At 41.9% G+C, this 19,007-nt stretch overlaps 2 long non-coding RNA genes across 2 annotated transcripts in view; both read left to right on the forward strand.

Moving 5' to 3' along the window:
- The window catches only part of LOC133402943 (uncharacterized), a 29,488-nt gene extending 12,648 nt beyond the window's left edge, over positions 1-16,840 (forward strand). The window contains exons 2-3 of the long non-coding RNA XR_009768588.1: positions 15,812-15,937; positions 16,561-16,840. This is a non-coding gene — a long non-coding RNA (uncharacterized LOC133402943). The remainder of the gene's footprint in view (positions 1-15,811; positions 15,938-16,560) is intronic.
- Positions 16,841-16,870: 30 nt separating this feature from the next.
- LOC133402944 (uncharacterized) lies at positions 16,871-17,353 on the forward strand. The gene is made up of 3 exons (XR_009768589.1): positions 16,871-16,915; positions 17,000-17,034; positions 17,123-17,353. It is a non-coding gene; the product is annotated as an uncharacterized LOC133402944 (long non-coding RNA).
- Positions 17,354-19,007: the final 1,654 nt, after the last annotated feature.

The following is a 19,007-nucleotide window of genomic DNA, read 5'->3' on the forward strand; positions in this document are numbered from 1 at the left end:
GTCACGAGCTGTGGGTCATGACCGAAAGAACAAGATCCCGGATACAAGCGGCTGAAATGAGTTTCCTCCGCAGGGTGTCCGGGCTCTCCCTTAGAAATAGGGTGAGAAGCTCGGTCATCCGGGAGGATCTCAGAGTAGAGTCGCTGCTCGTCCACATCGAGAGGAGCCAGATGAGGTGGCTGGTGCATCTGATGCCTCCCGGACGCCTCCCTGGTGAGGTGTTCCGGGCCCGTCCCACCGGGAGGAGACCCCGGGGACGACCCAGGGCACGCTGGAGAGACTACGTCCTTCGGCTGGCCTGGGAACGCCTCGGGATCCCCTCGGAAGAGCTGGATGAAGTGGCTGGGGAGAGGGAAGTCTGGGCGTCCCTGCTAAAGCTACTGCCCCCGCGACCCGACCCGGATAAGCAGTAGAAAATGGATGGATGGCTGGATGGATGGAATGGGCTCCAGTCATTGCTGTGACACATAACAGGATAAGAAGTATAGAAAATAGAGTAGATAGTTGGAAATCTGTATGTAGCACCCCAAAATGTACCAACTATCATAGCTACTCTTTTTTATTTATTTTTTTATTTTTTATTTTTTTTTTTATATTTCCTGTTACTTTGCATGATAAAACTTTGTAAGCAGTGCAAAGAAGGTGAAAATAACTGCTTCAGAAGCTCATCCCAAATTCTTCTGCCAAATTTTTAATTATTAGAATACAAAGTACAGCACACTTTTTGTTAGAAGGGATATTGTCTCAGTGATGCTGTCCAATATGGTAATTTTCAGTATTATTTGATGTTCTGGTTTCACAGAAAACTCTTTACAATACTATTACGTAAACCATTTTTTTCCCAGTAATACACATTTTGTTTTATATGTATATATGTATGTATATGTATATATGTATATGTATGTATATGTATGTATATGTATGTATATATATATATATATACATATATATATACATACATATGTGTATGTATATGTATATATTTGTATATATTGTGTATATATATATATATTATATATATAACTTCTATAAGAGTTATAAGTTATGTCTGCCTCACAGTTCTGAGGAGTGGGGTTCAATCCCCGGCCCCGCCTGTGTGGAGTTTGCATGTTCTCCCCGTGCCTGCGTGGGTTTTCTCCGGGCACTCCGGTTTCCTCCCACATCCCAAAAACATGCATTAAATGGAAAGTCTAAATTGCCCGTAGGTGTGAATGTGAGTGCGAATGGTTTTTTGTTTGTATGTGCCCTGCAATTGGTTGGCTACCAGTTCAGGGTGTACCCTGCCTCCTGCCCAATGATAGCTGGGATAGGCTCCAGTACACCCGCGACCCTAGTGAGGAGAAGCGGCTCAGAAAATGGATGGATGGAAGTTATACGTGTTCAAATAAAGTGCTGAACTTTGATTTGAGTTTTCCCTTTTCTGTTTGGGATCTTGACACAACAGTGAAGTCTGAAGAAAAAATTCATATTTGAATATAACAAATCGTAATTGAACCATATTTGAGGTTATGTTTGCTCAAAACCTTTGTTTTGGTTCATAATGGGGCTTCACATATTATATGCACATTTAATTAGAGCTCCCAGTGGGAAATTCCCACTGAGAAGTACAAACAAAAATGACTCTGCCCGTTCCGTTCCAAGCGCCATTTGTTCCAAATTTTCTCTTCCTTTTAGTGGATAATGATTCGCTGAAGCACTTCAACACACACACACAGAAGGCTCAAAATGTTTTTTTTATCTTTGAGGAGCAGTTTTGCTAATCATTTATTCTGCTTAATCGCACAGGGACCCGAAGCAAGGATTTTAATGGGGGAGTTTAATGTAGGGCTGCAGCTAACGAATATTTTACTACTCGAGTATCCTACTGAAAATTCTATCAAACAATTGATTATTTGGATAAATGATATTTTTGCTTAATTAAAGAGAAATTTGGAATAGAAATGGCAAAATAAGATCTTTCACTTAATAACGTATGACGAATTGGTTTCCTTTTTTATATATTTATAAGTTTTTATTACTTGAAATCACATTATGCTTAAAAGATAAGGCTTTTTTTTGCATTAACAGCCTTTGTGCATCTTCAATTAAACAGCTTGCATTTTAGCATTTTGTGACATATTAATCATTAGGTTCATGGCTGCGCATTTATAAGCTTAGACCAGCTGACTAGGAATAAGACAAATATTCTTGGTACTACTACAAGTTTTGGAAGTGCTCAATTTGTTCAAACTAAAATGAAGAAACTCCCTTCACCAAAACCCTCTGCTGTTTGGGTACATGATGATGATCCATTTTACTTTTATTCCTCCTTGGCCACATTTGCCACGTTTTTCACCAACTTCACTCAGTTTTGCCACTTACAAATTATCCGATTGGCCATATGTTACACAGTGACTACACTGAGCAAAAAGCACACAGTATGTACCATTATGGTTGCGTTATACTGTCCTTGTCACGGAAAGAAAACAAGAAAATGCAAGAAAAAAAAGCCACACATTCAACAGTACTCATAATTAAAAGAGACTCCACAGCCTGCAGCCCTAACATTATGTTAGTAAAGCAGACTAAAGTTCAGCTCACTGATTTGCGCTATGTTAACTTCACTTTTGTCTCTCGGGTCCCGCAAAACAAAAATGCCATCAACAGGAAAACCTTGCTGCTTGTCATCTCTGATAAATGTGTAGTCCCTCAAAAATACATCATAGATACTTTTAAAGGAAAGGTTACCAAAAAAAAACAATTGCAGTAAATAAGGACGTTGCTGGTTTTGTTTTGTTTTTTAACCACGTTTTACATCTGTCCTCAAATATTCTGTATGCTTTGTCTTGCAAGAATTATGGAAGCATTCGCTTATGGGCAAATTGTTTTTATTGCACTCTCATTCCTCTCTTAACTGTTACAGCCACGCATGGGTGTGCACTATTCCATACAGTAAAAGTGCTAGGTTTGCTGACACCATGAAATTCCATACCACCAAAAAAGAGCCGATTCTATCAGACATTACTACTGTAGTCTTATGTTCTGTTTGTCTCATACCTGAGTACCTGTTCATGCAGCAGGTTGAAGCGTAAGAGCAGCTGGTTTGTTTTTGTCTCATCTGATGACCGTTATTAGCCATGCTTATGATTGAAGGTGACACAACAATGATTGATGCCGTGTCATTTAACTTAAACTTTCACCACTGCCAAATAAATGGGTGACCTCCAAAACACAAAATACAAAAGGAAACTGAAGATGAATATAAAACGATGTTATGAGAGGGACCAATAGCAGGGTTGCCTTCTCTGTGTGCCCTGACCTTTCAAGAAAAATTGTACTTAGTATTTGTCATCCACCTCTCCCCCACCATCTTTTTCCCTCTTCTTGGATTAAATTCCTCCTCTTTGGCTACTGAAGCGTACACTTGGTGGCACAGTGATCTTATTGTGAAAAACTGAGTGGTATGACCTAGAGGGGATTGATTGAAATACACAATAAGAGAAGCACAAACACAGACCAAAGAAGACAAGGGGCTCAGGGTTTGAGCTTGCAGGTGGCAGACTTGTATGTACTGAATAGAAGAGGACCATAGGAGGCAACATTACATCGTACACAAGGATGCAGTCAGGTGCAAGTGCTTTAGATTTGCATATTTTTCTTCTTGCCACTTTGAGCAATGCAGTGCCGAACAAATGTGTTCCTTCACCGCCAGCAACTTGTCTCTGAGATCATCCAGCATCATGAAGTGCTTATCTAGACGCTTTCACTTTCAGTGAACGCTAGACATTTACCAATTTGAACAGGAATGTGGGATTTCAAATAGGATTTGCATTTTTATAGCCAAATTGCAGCCAACTCTCTGGGCTTCTCCAAGTTGAATTCAGTTTCAAGCATAACGATCATGAACTATATTTTTTTCATTAACGATGAATGGTTTGGTTAATGATTTGGGTTTATCTATTTTTTTTCCTATTTTCTGTTCGTGGCCTCCCTGACCATAGTTACAGTCACCTGACCACGTTCCATGTTTCATGTTAGTGGCTTCCCTTAGGGATGTTTTGCTCAAGCCTTTCTGCTAAAATCCGAGTTGGCCAAATGAAGTGGATGCAACGAAGCAGTGTTTTGACACTTGTTTCAGACACGCAGAAAGTCAGGTGACCACTGTGAACAAGACCAACAGTGTCGAACTGGGGGTTGGGGGGGGGGGGTTCTGTAGCTCACTCAAAACGCCTTCAAATGTGTCAGAATCATGCGCCAAACAGTGGGTTTTTAGCGTTCTTGATACATCCATCCATCCATTTTCAACAACGCTTATCCTGGTTAGGGTCGCGGGTTGTTGATACAGTACATCACATCATTAATAATTTTCAATAAACAAGCCAGTGAGAGAAAAGATAAGATCAGATCAGAAATATTTACATAGTAACATAACGCACTGTGAGATACAGTGTAGATGGTTATTACATAAATAGATTACATATGTACATAGGAGTAGATGGATTGCTAGTATACACACAGCAACAACGGATGTTCAATGCCGCAACATTTGCATGCCAAAAACCCGGTGACGACGCCAAATTCACCGACCGTTTTATAAAAATAACAAAAAAGGTTGCTTAACCATTTCCCTCAAATACAATTACCAGCTTATATATATGGCAATACAATCAACTTTCCTGTTCCCAAGCACTTTACTTCCATGCTACTTTTCAGAAGCACTTCAAACATTCATGGTGAAGATAATCCATCCATCCATTTTCTGAGCCTCTTATCCTCACAAGGGTCGCGGGAGTGCTGGAGCCAATCCCAGCTATAATCGGGCAGGAGGCGGGGTACACCCTGAACTGGTTGCCAGCCAATTGCAGGGCACTTATAAACAAACAACCATTCACACTCACATGCACCCCTACGGGCAATTTAGAGTCTTCAATTAACCTACCATGCATGTTTTTGGGATGTAGGAGGAAACCGGAGTGCCCGGAGAAAACCCACACAGGGATGGGGAGAACATGCAAACTCCACACAGGCGGGGTTGGGGATTGAACCCCGGACCTCAGAACTGTAAGGCAGACGCTCTAACCAGTTTTCCGCCGGTGAAGATAAAAAATTATTTTAAAAAAAATACAGATTTGACCCCCAACTTGAAGGTGCATAGTATGAGACATTACATTATAGGTTATAAATTGTAAAAGTCTCTGGAACATTTATTGACAGAAGACAATGACTAATAACATTGTCTTTATAAAACACATTAACAGTGAGACACGTGACATGACAGCCATGAAAGAAGCTTCTTTAACGCTTCTCTTTAGCCAACAGATGGAGCTCTTTTTTTAGTGTAACGATTGTTTCAAGGTGGTTCATACATGTAGCTTCAGAAAGCCTTGGTTTCGCCATGCCTATCTTCCCTGTTTGTCATGTAATTGCCTCCAGCTGGTCTCATCAGCCCTGCTGCTCATGTCAACCAATCAGTTCTCTCCAGCCACTTGTGCCTTGTCCAGGTCGTTGTCTTGTAATCTTTTTTTATTTAGTTCCTGGTTTTCTCAGACCATTGTCGAATGTAGTAGTGAATCTGTCCCTTGTGATTCTTTATTCCCTTTGTATACGAGTTTTTTCTGACTTTCCAAAGTAAGTTTATTTGTATAGCACAATTCATACACAAGGCAAATTGCAAGTGCTTTACAACAGCAAAAAAATATATTCAGCACAGAACTTTAAAATTAATTGTAAAAATGATTTAAAGCTAGACAGTCAAAATCCGACATTAACAAACAGTTAAAAACAGTTTAAGCATTAAAAGTGCACTATAGTTTTTCGATTGTTAAGTGCCTCTTTACTTTTTTTTTTTTTTAAAGTATTTTTTTTAGATTACCTCTGCACTCCAGCCTTGTCTTCTCTTGCTTTTGCGCCTGTACTGCACCATGAGTATTAACCCTAAGCATGACAATAGCATTCGAACACAAAAAAAAAAAAAACTGTTCAGGGATGCGGGTGACGGGCAGCACGGTGAGCGACTGGTTAGCACATCTGGCTCACAGTTCTGAGGACCCAGGTTCACATCTGTCCTCGCCTGTGTGGAGTTTGCATGTTCTCCCCGTGCCTGCGTGGGTTTTCCCCGGGTGCTCCGGTTTCCTCCCACATCCCCAAAACATGCATGGTAGGTTAATTGAAGACTCTAAATTGCCCATAGGTGTTTGTGAATATGAGTGTGAATGGTTGTTTGTTTATATGTCCCCTGCGATTGGCTGGCGACCAGTTCAGGGTGTACCCCGCCTCTCGCTCTAAGATAGCTGGGATAGGCTTCAGCACGCCCGCGACCCTAGTGAGGATAAGCGGTGCGGAAAATGAATGAATGAATGGAAAACTGTATATTTGAAAATTAATGGATAACGTTTTTATATATTGGCAATCAAAATATCATGTCCATTGAAGAGCTTCTATTAACTATTACAGATTTGGTCATTTCTTTGGGGTGTGGTGGGGCTGCGGGGGGGCGGGGGGTTTACATGGTGATTTAGTGATCAACACTCCTGTTAAATTAGGGCAGCTGTGGCATAAACCTTACATTGGGTGGTGGGGGAAAATGTTATGCAGTATATATACTGTATACAAACTTGAAGAACATTGCAAAGCCAAGGTGCCTCTAGAAGCTGTGGATAAGTTCAAACACAGTCACAAAAAGGCACATCATTGTAATTTTTTTAGCTGTAGTTGTACAATGACTTGTCACGAGGGTGGTATGAGGGGACACAGGGGTTTGCTGCTTTTTTTCCCCCCTTAGCACTTGACTTTTAAAGCTTGGGGAGCCTACCTGTAGCATCTAGAATTCTACTAACAGTTACCTCAAAGAGAACCAATTAACCTCAACAACTAAATTCAAGCCTATGCTGTTTTACAGAACCTCTGCTGTACACCTTTTTTTCTGACAATTAATGCATAATTCTTTGATCATTCTTTTTTTTTTAATTCTTTTTTTGAGTAAGTGGAATAATTTACTCACTGCAAATCATTAATTTGCACTCACAAGGACTCTAGATCATCACCTACTAAAGTTAACAGCTTTATTCTGCATTATATTGCACTTTGTAAAGGCACATTGTTATTTTAACTGAAACAAAACACCCTGTAGACAGAATTAAGAAAAAATGGGTCACAGACTCAATTTAGTAGAGATAAAAAAGCCTTGGTTATAAATCATGACATAACTGTCATCTCTCGCTGCTTCGCATTGCATTCCAGAAACAGACCGTCATAGTCACTGTATATAAATTATCTGATGTCTTTTGTTCTACAGTTTTGTAATATTGTTTATTATTGCCATAAATGCAGACTCTTTGTCAGTGGGTTTTTACGTCATGCTGGTCACATTTACACATATGAGACAAGGTGACACCTAACAATTGATCAACAGTTTACACTTTAAACAGGGATGTTCTCAGAGGTAAGTGGCCACGGAGATTACAGCAGTGGTCATCATGGTGACTGCGGAAACCTGGTAGCCCATAAAGACCACATTAATAGCCTATGGGCCTGTTCTAAAGAGAGTCCAACTTTGATGGGACATTGTGATTTCCTAGGAATTTTGTAGAAGTCATCATTTGAAAATGAAACACGCAGAGATTTATGGAGATAAAGTGTTGCATATTGATATTTATCAGTTTCCTACTTTGTCAATCCTTGTTGATAATGTTAGAAATCATTAACATGATCAGTGTCTTCACATAGATAGAATATTATTAATTATGAAAGATATCATTTAAGATAATTTGAGCAAATTTGTTATGTCAGAAGTGTGTATCAAACCGGTTGTCGTGTGTGTGTGTGTGTGTTCCGGGTTTTGTCTTCCCCCCTGTTTCACACACACCTGCTCCTGTGAGCATCTTCAGCACCTGTGCCTCGTTCACCCTAATTACCTATTGTATTTAACCTCGTGTCTCATTCCCTCTCGTTGCCAGTTCGTTGTACCTTGTCGTCGCGTTCCAGCATTCCTTGTTTCCATGTCACAGACTCACAGTAAGACTTGACTCTGTTCCGATTACCGACCTTCCCTCTTTGCCTCATGTTTTTGGATACTGTTGCCTTTCATGGATTGCCTGCCTGTGTACCGACCTATGCCTGTCTATTAAATCTCTCTTTTTGGAAACTGTCCATTTGTTTTGGAGTCATGCATTTTTGGGTCCTATCCTCTGTTCCGTTCATGACAGAACGAACTGGCCATAACATGGACCCAGCAGACTCAGACCCGGTGCGCAAAGGCCTTCAAGAGCAGGGTCAACGCCTCTCGGAGCAGGATGAGCAGATTGCTGCCCTCCACCTTCATCTAGAGGGACTGTCAAGGCATCAGGACAATATGATGAGACAGGTGGCCTCGCAGTTTGGACTTCTTATGAAAATTATTCAAGAGAAGGAACCAGTTGGCACCACACCCAATTCCGCCACGGTATTTCCATGTGAAGTAGTCACCATGCAGCCACCTGCCACTTCCGCTGCTGTCTGCCCACAGCTCTCTCGACCGGAGAGGTTCTCTGGAAATTCTGGGAACATTAAGCCGTTCATCACGCAGTGCGAACTCCACTTTGAGCGAGCGCAGGGTGTCAGATTACGCGATTGAGTTTCGCATTCTAGCAGCTGAGAGTCATTGGAATAATCGGGCGCTACTTGATGGCTTTTTTTCAAGGACTATCCCCCGCCGTCAAGGATCATTTAGTCCCGCTAGACCTGCCGACCGACTTGGACACTCTCATCGCTCTCGCTGTAAAGATCGACGAGGCTTTTGGATCGCGAGCTAGATGGAGATCGGCGGAGGGCTGCTTCACCGCACACTTGGAGGACGAGCCTCGGTGACCAGCCAAACCAAGGCAGATCCCCTGGTTCCGGTCTCAACCCACTGGCTAGCGTTCCCACGGATGAACCCATGCAACTGGGCAGGTTCCGTCTCTCCCCTGAGGAACGTCAACGCCGGCTGAGGGAAGGGCGGTGCTTCTACTGCGGTCAGTTGGGTCATTCCGTGAGCAACTGTCACGTCAAAGTTGCCGGTGCCGGTAGCAAGGGCACGGGAGAGGTGAGTCTGAATTTCATTAAGGAAGACCCTACACGGGTTCTTCTTAAAGTGACACTATGCTCTCCTGATCAAGAAATTCATATACCTGTATTAATTGGCCTACTCCCACATCACGCAAAGATGTACAAAGGTTCTTAGGGTTCGCAAACTTCTACAGAAAATTCATCAGAAATTTCAGTTCTATAGCATCTCCTTTGCATGATCTTACCTCGCCACACAAACCTTTTGTATGGAACCCGCTTTGTCAGGCAGCTTTTCAAAAACGTAAGTCGAGCTTTACCTCCGCACCCATCCTTACTTTGCCAGATCTCAAACAGCAGTTTGTGGTAGAAGTCGATGCGTCTGATGCCGGAATAGGAGCAGTGCTCTCCCAGGAATCTCTCGGATGATAAATTACATCCTTGTGCTTTTCTCTCCAAAAAACTGACCCCAGCTGAGAAAAATTATGACATTGGTGACCGTGAACTGTTGGCAGTCAAGGTGGCTTTGATGGAGTGGAGGCACTGGCTAGAGGGGGCACAGACTCCGCTTTTAGTATGGACAGATCACAAGAACCTTGAGTATATTAAAACTGCTAAAAGATTAAATGCGAGGCAGGCTAGATGGGCTCTGTTCTTCACTAGATTTAATTTCACGTTATCCTACCGACCTGGTTCTAAAAATGGTAAGCCAGATGCTTTGTCACGTATTTTCTCCAAAGAGAATTCTTTGTCCGAACCAAAGACTATTTTGCCTAAGTCATGTTTCATTTTCGCTTTTGTTTGGGACATTGAAACTGCGGTTAAAGGGGCTCTGAAAAGCACTCCTAGCCCTAAAGATTGCCCTGAAAACAGGCTTTATGTGGTTCCGCCCTTAAGGAGAAGAGTCATCCACTGGGCTCACACGAACCGAACTGTATGTCACCCAGGCATTGCCAAGACGCAATCAGTGGTCGAACAGCGCTTTTGGTGGCCTAATGTTAGGAGGGATGTTATCGATTACGTCAATGCTTGCCAGGTATGTGCTGCTAACAAGCCCTCTCATCAACGTCCTCCTGGGGAGTTGCGACCCCTGCCAATACCGCAACGTCCTTGGTCAGACATTTCCGTAGGCTTTGTGACAGGATTACCGGCCTCTAAAGGCAATACCACCATTCTTACAGTTGTTGACAGGTTCTCTAAGATGGCACACTTCATTGCACTTCCAAAACTCCCCTCAGCTAAAGACACTGCCGAGCTAATGATTAATCAGGTTTTCAAGTTCCGTGGTTTCCCCAAGAATGTGGTGTCTGATAGGGGTCCCCAATTCATTTAGCAATTTTGGAAGGAGTTTTGCAATCTCATAGGTGCTACCGTCAGTCTGTCATCTGGGTTTAATCCTGAAACCAACGGCCAAACCGAGTGGCTGAACCAGGACCTGGAGACTGGGCTCCGATGTCTCACTTCACAGGAGCCGCGATCCTGGTCTCAGAAACTGGTTTGGGTCAAATTCTCCCACAATTCCCTCCCCTCTGCATCCACTGGTCTATCGCCTTCTCACGTTGTGCATGGTTACCAACCATCTCTGTTTCCTGCCATGGCCCCAGAGTCCACAGTTCCAGCGGCATTAACCTTGGTGAGACGCTGCAGGAGGACCTGGGAGCGAGCCCGCCAGATGCTGCTGCGCCAGGGACGGTCCTACAAAGCCGCTGCTGACAGTCGGAGGACACCAGCCCCGAACTACAAAGTGGGTCAGCGAGTTTGGCTCTCGACCAAACATATTCCACTCCTGGTGGAGTCCAAGAAGCTCGCTCCCAGGTTCGTTGGGCCCTCCCCCATCACAAAGATCATCAAACCTGTCACCGTGAAGCTGAGGCTCCCAAGGTCGATGCGGGTCCACCCTGCTTTTCACGTCAGGCTACTCAAGCCAGCCCGGGAGTCCCCTCTGGTCCCGCCTTCCAGGCCCCCTCCTCCACCCCGGTTTGTGGATGGGGGCCCTGTCTTCTCTGTGAAGCGGCTGTTGTCGTCTCGTCGGAGGGGAAGGGGGTTTCAATATCTGGTGGACTGGGAGGGCAATGGCCTGAGGAACGTTCATGGGTACTGTCTGCGTTTATCATGGATGACTCGCTCATTTGGGACTTCCACGTTGCACATCCAGGGGCCCCAGGGCCGTCTGGGGCCGGCCGTTAAGGGGGGGGGGTACTGTCGTGTGTGTGTTCCGGGTTTTGTCTTCTCCTCTGTTTCACACACACACACCTGCTCCTGTGAGCATCTTCACCACCTGTGCCTCGTTCACCCTAATTACCTATTGTATTTAACCTCGTGTCTCATTCCCTCTCGTTGCCAGTTCGTTGTCCCTTGTCGTCACGTTCCAGCATTCCTTCTTTCCACGTCACAGACTCACAGTAAGACTTGACCCTGTTCCGATTATCGACCTTGCCTCTTTGCCTCATGTTTTTGGTTACTGTTGCCTTTCTTGGATTGCCTCCCTGTGTACCAACCTATGCCCGTCTATTAAACCTCTCTTTTTGGAAACTGTCCATTTGTTTTAGAGTTGTACATTTTTGGGTCCTATCCTCTGTTCCGTTCATGACACCGGTAGCCCTTCGCATTAATCAGGACCCAAGAAGTAGCGCTCACTTTCGAAAAGGTTGGTGACCCCTGGCTTAATGTCACAGAATGTCATTGGCAGGTTGCAACAGCAGTACAGAGAGACTGCAAGCGTAAATGAAAGGTACAGAAGTGGAGGTCCTGTTGTGAATTTTGCTGTTTAGCTCCTTGTTACAGAACAGCAAGCTGTGCAAAAGGTACTGAATTATTGAACAGTTCGACATGCACATTCGAAAGTTCAGAGTTCAAATGAAGTTCACTTGGAAAAGTAACAGTGCATCGTAGGTTCATCATGAACTTATGTGAGTTGTGTATAAGCCTGAAGCATTGGGTTGCAGGTCTCCCAGTGTCAACCATCACTTGGTTCTGAGAATCGTTTGGCTTTTATGTCATCATCATGACCAAATAGTGAGTCACTGACGGTGTAGTGGTACACTTGCCTGACTTTGGTGCGGGGACCGTGGGTTTAGTTCCCACTCAGTGACAGTGTGAATGTGAGTACAAATGGTTGCCTGTGTCTATGTGCCCTGCCACTGACTGGCGACCAGTTGAGGGTGTAGTCCACCTTTCACCCGAAGTCAGCTGGGATAGGCTCCAGCACCCTGCGACCCTAACCAGGATAAGCGGTGTTGAGAATGGATGGACCAAATAGTGATCTTTTCATGACTAATCCCTATGTTATGGAGCTGACAAAACATCACCAGTCAAGGACACGGATGACCGAGACACAAACAAGTATTCACACTCGGTCACACCAACGAGAAATTTTGAATTTCTTCAGTGAATCTAATATGCATTTTTTTTAACTGGAGCACTTGAATAGAACCCAGGCAACCACAGGGGCAACATAAAAGACGAGCGTGGCAAAAATTTAAAACCTTCATGTTCTTAGGTAAACATTGCATCAAACATGCTTCCTTGCCAATGGTACAATTTCTCAACTATGATCCATTCTTTTTCTATACCGTTTATCTTCATTAGGGTCGTGAGTAACTGGAGTCTATCCAAGCTGACTTTGGGCGTGAGACAGGGTACACCATTCAATCAGAAAGCACTTAAAGAAAGAACCATTCACACCTGTGGGCAAATCAGAGTATTACATTTTCTTAAGAATAATATTTTTCCAATGTGGGAGGAAACAGGAGTACCTGTAGTAAAGCCATATGCTAGTACAGCAAAGAGTATAGATTGGACAGCAATTTAGTCTTTGCTTCAGTTTCTGCAAAAAAATAATATTTATAAAGCATTGTGTGTTGGATATGGATGATACTGTCTTTGAGAGGAAAATGCTGCAACTCATTTTTCAGTGTAAATGTTTGAAAATGATGGTTGTAAACCCTGCTCTAAATGCACATGTATTTAGTCAGTAAGGGGAAGGTGGTCACTGCCGCAGTGAACAAGAGCGAGCGCACATAATGGGCCACGGGCACTACTATCGATCGACGTTGCCAAGGTTCAGGACTATGGATGAATTGCAAAATCAACGTTAATTACAAATCACTTACTGTGTGCCATGAGAGTCCATGAGAGAAAAATACAGCGAGAAGTTACAACCCATGTTTACTGAAAGGATTATAGTATGTGATTATTTTTATTTTGTTTTGTTCAGTCATAATTAGAAGTGTGATCAAATGTAGATGCGCATTTCATGTACAGTATGGTTTTATGCATTATCAGTGATTATTGAATCGATACCCAGGGACTATGACAGACTATATGTAAATGTTGAGCAGCTGTATCATCACATGCTTACTAAGCAGACATCATGATACTGTGGTGAGCTGGTGCATGTTGCCGATCCTAAAGCACTTCACAGAGGCCTCTTGAGAGAGTTTTTGCTGTCTGTCTAGAGCAGGTGGCTGTGAGGCTGCGCTTTGCATTAAAAACAGAATGCCTCTGCACACAATGTTTTGGGGCCATCTGACGTCACTTGCAAATAAAGAGTACTTGTGTCTTGCTATATAGAAATCCTATCACAAATTGAAATCAACATTTTGTTAGTGTTATTTCCAGTGGAAAGATACTGATTCACCAAACAAAAATGAGCTATTAAAAAAAAAAAAAAAAAAAAAGAATTAAATGAACAGAGTTTTTAATTTTGGGTCTGAAACTGTACCTACAAGTGCATCCTTTGTCTTGTTTTGCTTTGTTTTCATCATTGTCCTGGTCTCAGTCTTCATGTACAGATCTGTGATATTTCCCGTTTTGGGCATCATTTTGAATTTTGGGAGAGAAACTACCTTCAGTCATTAATATTCGGTGTGTAGCTGTGTATGCGAGCAATTGCAACTCATCCATAAAGTCTACTCTTCCTTCCTTCTTTCTGACAGGCATGTCTCAGCACACAGAGCTCTGTGTTGTCTTCTACGCCTATAAAGCTGATTTCAAATCACTGTCGTTTCATTTGGGATGTAGTGCAAATGGCAGGAAGAAAAGCAGGCTAAACAAATTCACAGCTTTCTCTCCTTCTGACTCTGCCTGGCTCCCTCTCTGAGCCTCCACTTGTGTTGCTTCTGTTTTATAGTGACAAGACACGACCTGAATACGAAGGCCGTAATTCTTTATTTGTCTCTTATCATCCTGATAAGATGATTTTCACTCTCTGGGTTTGTCCCGTCTTGGCAGAGGTTGGCCTGGTCTCATTTTGTCTTTCAGTTGAAGCTCTCCTATCTTCCAGATGGCGCACATTGCACACATTGCTGTGTGGATGAGAGAGTTGAAAACATAAGATGATTATGAGAAGATGCAATTCTGCCAAACACACAAAGAAGACACCATTAGGAAATAATGTGCCAATGTGATGCTTCATTATACTGTATAATAATGAAGATTAAATGCCTGATTATGTACTCTATTTTCAATTGACCTCTTAATAGAACAGCAGAGAGGGACATCTGAAGGCTTATTTTTGACTGTTTAGTGTTATTGCTTGTGTTTAATACAAAACTCAATAATCTATACTTCAGACAATTTGGCTGTGGTTAGCCTATGCATGCAAAATTAACAAACTAGAGACCATCTGAGTAGAAAACATGAAACATGACTCAAAGGGAGATTACAATAGGTCAGAAGATTTCTCCATAAGCCCATATTCCCAAACCATCGCTGTGTTACGTTGCCATTGAATTCTCTAGTCTGTGCATTGTGTTGAGCACAGTAAGACACTAGCTTGAAAACAATATCTCCAGTTTGATCACTGAGCCCATCGCACAGTCCTTTCAGTCATTAGTGTGTGATTGAAACAAAAGATGTCTAGATACGTTCCAAACTACTCCAGTGCGAGAGATAGAAATCTGAAGCCTACTTGATAACATTCCCGCGTACTGCAGATTACTCGAGGGTCTCTCTTCAAGAAATGAAATACGAACATAAAAATGTCTACTGTTTAATATTTGTCAAAATTTACACTTTAGATGGATGGCACTTTATTTCATATTGCTTGTATACTGAAGCAGGCAGATAATCCGAATGGCAGCGACACCAATGAACCTAAGGACAGAGAGAGGAACACAGACAGCTGCAAATATAAGCATGACAATTCAGAATTCATGTGCTTTCTTTACCAAAGTCTTATATTGACTACAAAGCTATACTTTGTCATTTACAACAACCGATAAACAACACTGCACTGTTTTCTGCTCAAGTGCAGACCCAGAGGTTGTTTTTGGTAGGTGGTAAAAAAAACAAAAAAAAGGTACAGCAACAGAGGAAGCTGTGGCCCCCATCTCCATTCTTTGGCAATGCATTGTAGCTGAAGAGGCAAGTGGAAGCTGATTTCTCAATTCAATTTTGAAGAGGTATTAATTAAATTTTACAATAAAAATCACAGTGAGATAATATACATGCAACTGCTTGTCCTCCTGGGTCTTATCCAAAAATAAACAGTATTTAATTTTTTTTATATTTGAGGTGATATTTGAGTTTAGAATTTGATACACGGGTATAGAAAAACAAGTGGATAAATGAATGGCCGAATGTTTTTTATTACCATGACTGAGAATGAAGATAGATTTTTACTGTACATCTCTTTTAAATAAGATCTCTTTGTCTTGTGCAGGGATATGTTGTTTGACCAACTTAAGAGACTACTTTGGGTTCTGCACTTGCCCAGCCTTGACCTGGACAGTCCAGTGGTCCCAATAAACAAACAAACACTCACAACAAGCGTATGTGTCCACCAACCAGCTTTGTCTTCCTTCGACAGGGCTGGGACAGGAGTTAATTGTTCCCATGATCGTGGCAGAATTGATCAGCGCTAAAGGTTCATTCCCTGTAACATTCCACCAGAGACGGGAAGGCAAACCTACTCTGTTTTTGAGTCATCTGACAGGTAAAAGGACACCATCTTATTACTTTTGCTCTATTGGAATCATAAAATCAATACGCCAGCATTGCTCATACACTCATTAGCCTTCCTATTAAGTCAGATAAACAGTAAATGGATCAACTCTTGGCATTTCAGGACAGAGTTGACTCCCATGCTTTTGGTTTTATTCCATGCGACCCTATTTTCACAAGGCTCTCTGCTTGAATTTCACACCTGCACAAAGAACACCCACACCTGCCACCCTATAAAGACTTAATTAACTAATTCCCTGCCAATGGCGTCCAAAGACGTCATTCAGAGTCCATCTATTCCCTGCCAATGGCGTCTAAAGACGTCAATGGTGTTTTTTAATGGGGATGGGTGGGGGAGGTTCTTGTGCAGTTTATCTGTGATTTTCAAGCCTCTGGATAACTGCAATGAAAAATGGCACCCTGTAAAGGGCGACAATGCCTTGAAGCGAACGGAATAGAGAGAAGAGAAAATGAAAAAGAAATCTAACAAAAAAGCTTTCGGTACTAAAAATATATTGCGCCAAGGAAAGAAAAATATTCCTGTGACCGAGAGGAATGACACCTTCGATCATGTGGGGGAATAAAGAATGATCAGCCAATTGCTTTGTTGCAAAGCTATCGCCCAAAATGCTGGGCCAAATGGCGACATGCTCGGCTGCTTTCTCGCTGGTCGTCTGCCGACCAGAATTTGAGTAAATGGGATCCGGAATCGTCAGATGAATGAACTCCCTCTGGATCGCAAGCCGAGCTTCATCCCTCCGGATGATATGGAGACGAAGGTAATTTGTTTGCAGCTCCCGTTAGCTACATTTAGCAAGCAAACACGCTCCTTCAATCCTTGTGACATAAAAAAATAGTTTCGTCCCACTAGTTCACATTATAATGTAAGATCTGTTGCCAGTACTGATTTGAATTTCCATCTTGCAGGAATTCAACAGTCGAACATCTTTTAGGATTGCGATGAAGAAAAGTAAGTTTTTTTTTTTACCCTTGCAAAACATGTCATCAATAAAAGTATTCTCTAGTGATGGTATGTATTTTTTAAAACTTCCAGGTTAAGTATCCAGCAGACGTTCGACCCCCATTTCAGTACGCAGTGCTTTTTTTTCTCCACGTCCTATGACCGCAATTTCAACAATGTCTTTTTTAGTAATAGTCATGTTTCTAAACTGCACAGGTTGTGCTTTGAGCAGAAGTAGGCACTGGTTTCAAGGACAGTGACAACCACACAAGATCCTATTCACCGCCACGAAAGAATAGATTGTATGCACAAGGTAACAACAACCTGGAGTATTGAGCAAATGGTAGAGGAGAATTTGGAGTAAAAAAGGGCAAGTGTGGGAAGCCCCATTTGTTCATGCATTTTTGTCTGTAAATTCTGTAGTTTCACTTGTAAATAAATTATTTTTCTGTCAAAAGAACTTTCTCAGTGTTGTTTTAGGTTCAGATGTTTGAGATTTTCACACACACACAAAGTGGTGTCAAAGTCATTGTTCTGCTTGATCTGTCTGTATTCACAAAAAGGCTGAAAGTAGCCTATATTTGAATGCTGATTACTAAAGAACGGTATAAGCTCGAGACAAACTTTGTTTTTCTGATGAAAGAAGAGAGTCTGATCTTAACGGCTGGCAGTTAATGAGTTCAAAAGCACACTCCTGCAGTTATAATCTAATAACATAAGTACGTATGGGTGGTTTGCTCATTTGTTTCAGATGAAATCTATTTGATATTTTATCTTACATCAACTATTAAAATATGCTATACACACATTTCATGTCAATAAACTACTTGTTCTACATTTACTTCTATTAGGACCAATAATAAAACTGATTTAACCCAAGTTCAGTAGGCCTGCTTTGTTTCAAAGTAATACTATGAAGATCTTAATAGATTAATTTAATTCTCCGTAATGTTTCTCTATCATTCATTACAGACAGCATGTCTACAGGAGCAGCTGCTTCTTCCTCTTCTCCTCCCTCTTGTGCATTCAGTTCATTTGATTATTCTGCATGTTGCACTAAGGCTTTGTTGAGACTGCGGGCAAATCACATTTGTTTCTCAAATCGCATCTCAAAGACAGACTTCCTCACTGTTATTTGCAAATGATCAGATCCAATTTGTGTCTTGCGACAATACCAATCTCTTTCAGTTCCCACACCAATGATGTGAGTTTCTGTACAAATCAATGACATGGTTTAGTACCATGGCATATCATAAGAGCAGCTGCAACAGACAATTCATTTCAGCATCTGTTCATAACCTGCTGCTTTTGTTGACTTCCACACTTATAGTGCTGCATGTGACTGGAGCAATGATTTCAAAGACACAATGAAAGGAGGCCACGTGTAAGAGGTAGTTTTAAATGTTCTTTGTAAGTGTTTTTCCTGCCCCTGCTTATATAAAACTGTATAACAAACCAGGCAGTTCGAAGAAAATATTACACAGTAGCCTCTTTCTCGAGTCAACTAGTTCGTGTCCAGATACATAGTAAAATATAGTATGCCATTGGACTTTACCCCTTGAATACACTTCTGTCACTCAGGGAAAAGACATTTTAAAATTGAGTTAGAGTTTCAAGGAGTTGAGTTTCCAACTTAAACCCATCAAATTAAATCTGATGGAAATAGCATCTTAAAACTAGGGGTGGGACATTAACGCATTAATTGCAATGAATTCATTACAAACAAATTAATTGGTTAAAAAAACATTTTAATCGCATTTTGTATTCCAAACAAAACGGACCATTTGTCAGTGCACAATTTCCCAGTACACCGATTACACTGATGCACACGTTAGAGCTCGGCTAACAAAATGGAGGAATTGGAAGAAACAGCGTTGCTTGGACCGATGGGAGGAACATTTCATTAAAAAAAAAAAAGAAAACCTGATAAAAGCAGAGATGAGCATGGTTTTGGGCAAATTGTGCAAAAAAGAGTTTTCATACCACCGAAGGATTTCAACCCTCCGTTATGTGATGCAACTTTTTAACTGCCACACAGAAACCATTTAAAGCCAATACTGGAAAGAAAGAAAAAAGGTCCTAAAATGGCACTAACATTTAG

Source organism: Phycodurus eques, chromosome 5, assembly GCF_024500275.1.
Source record: "Phycodurus eques isolate BA_2022a chromosome 5, UOR_Pequ_1.1, whole genome shotgun sequence".
Lineage (NCBI taxonomy): Eukaryota > Metazoa > Chordata > Actinopteri > Syngnathiformes > Syngnathidae > Phycodurus > Phycodurus eques.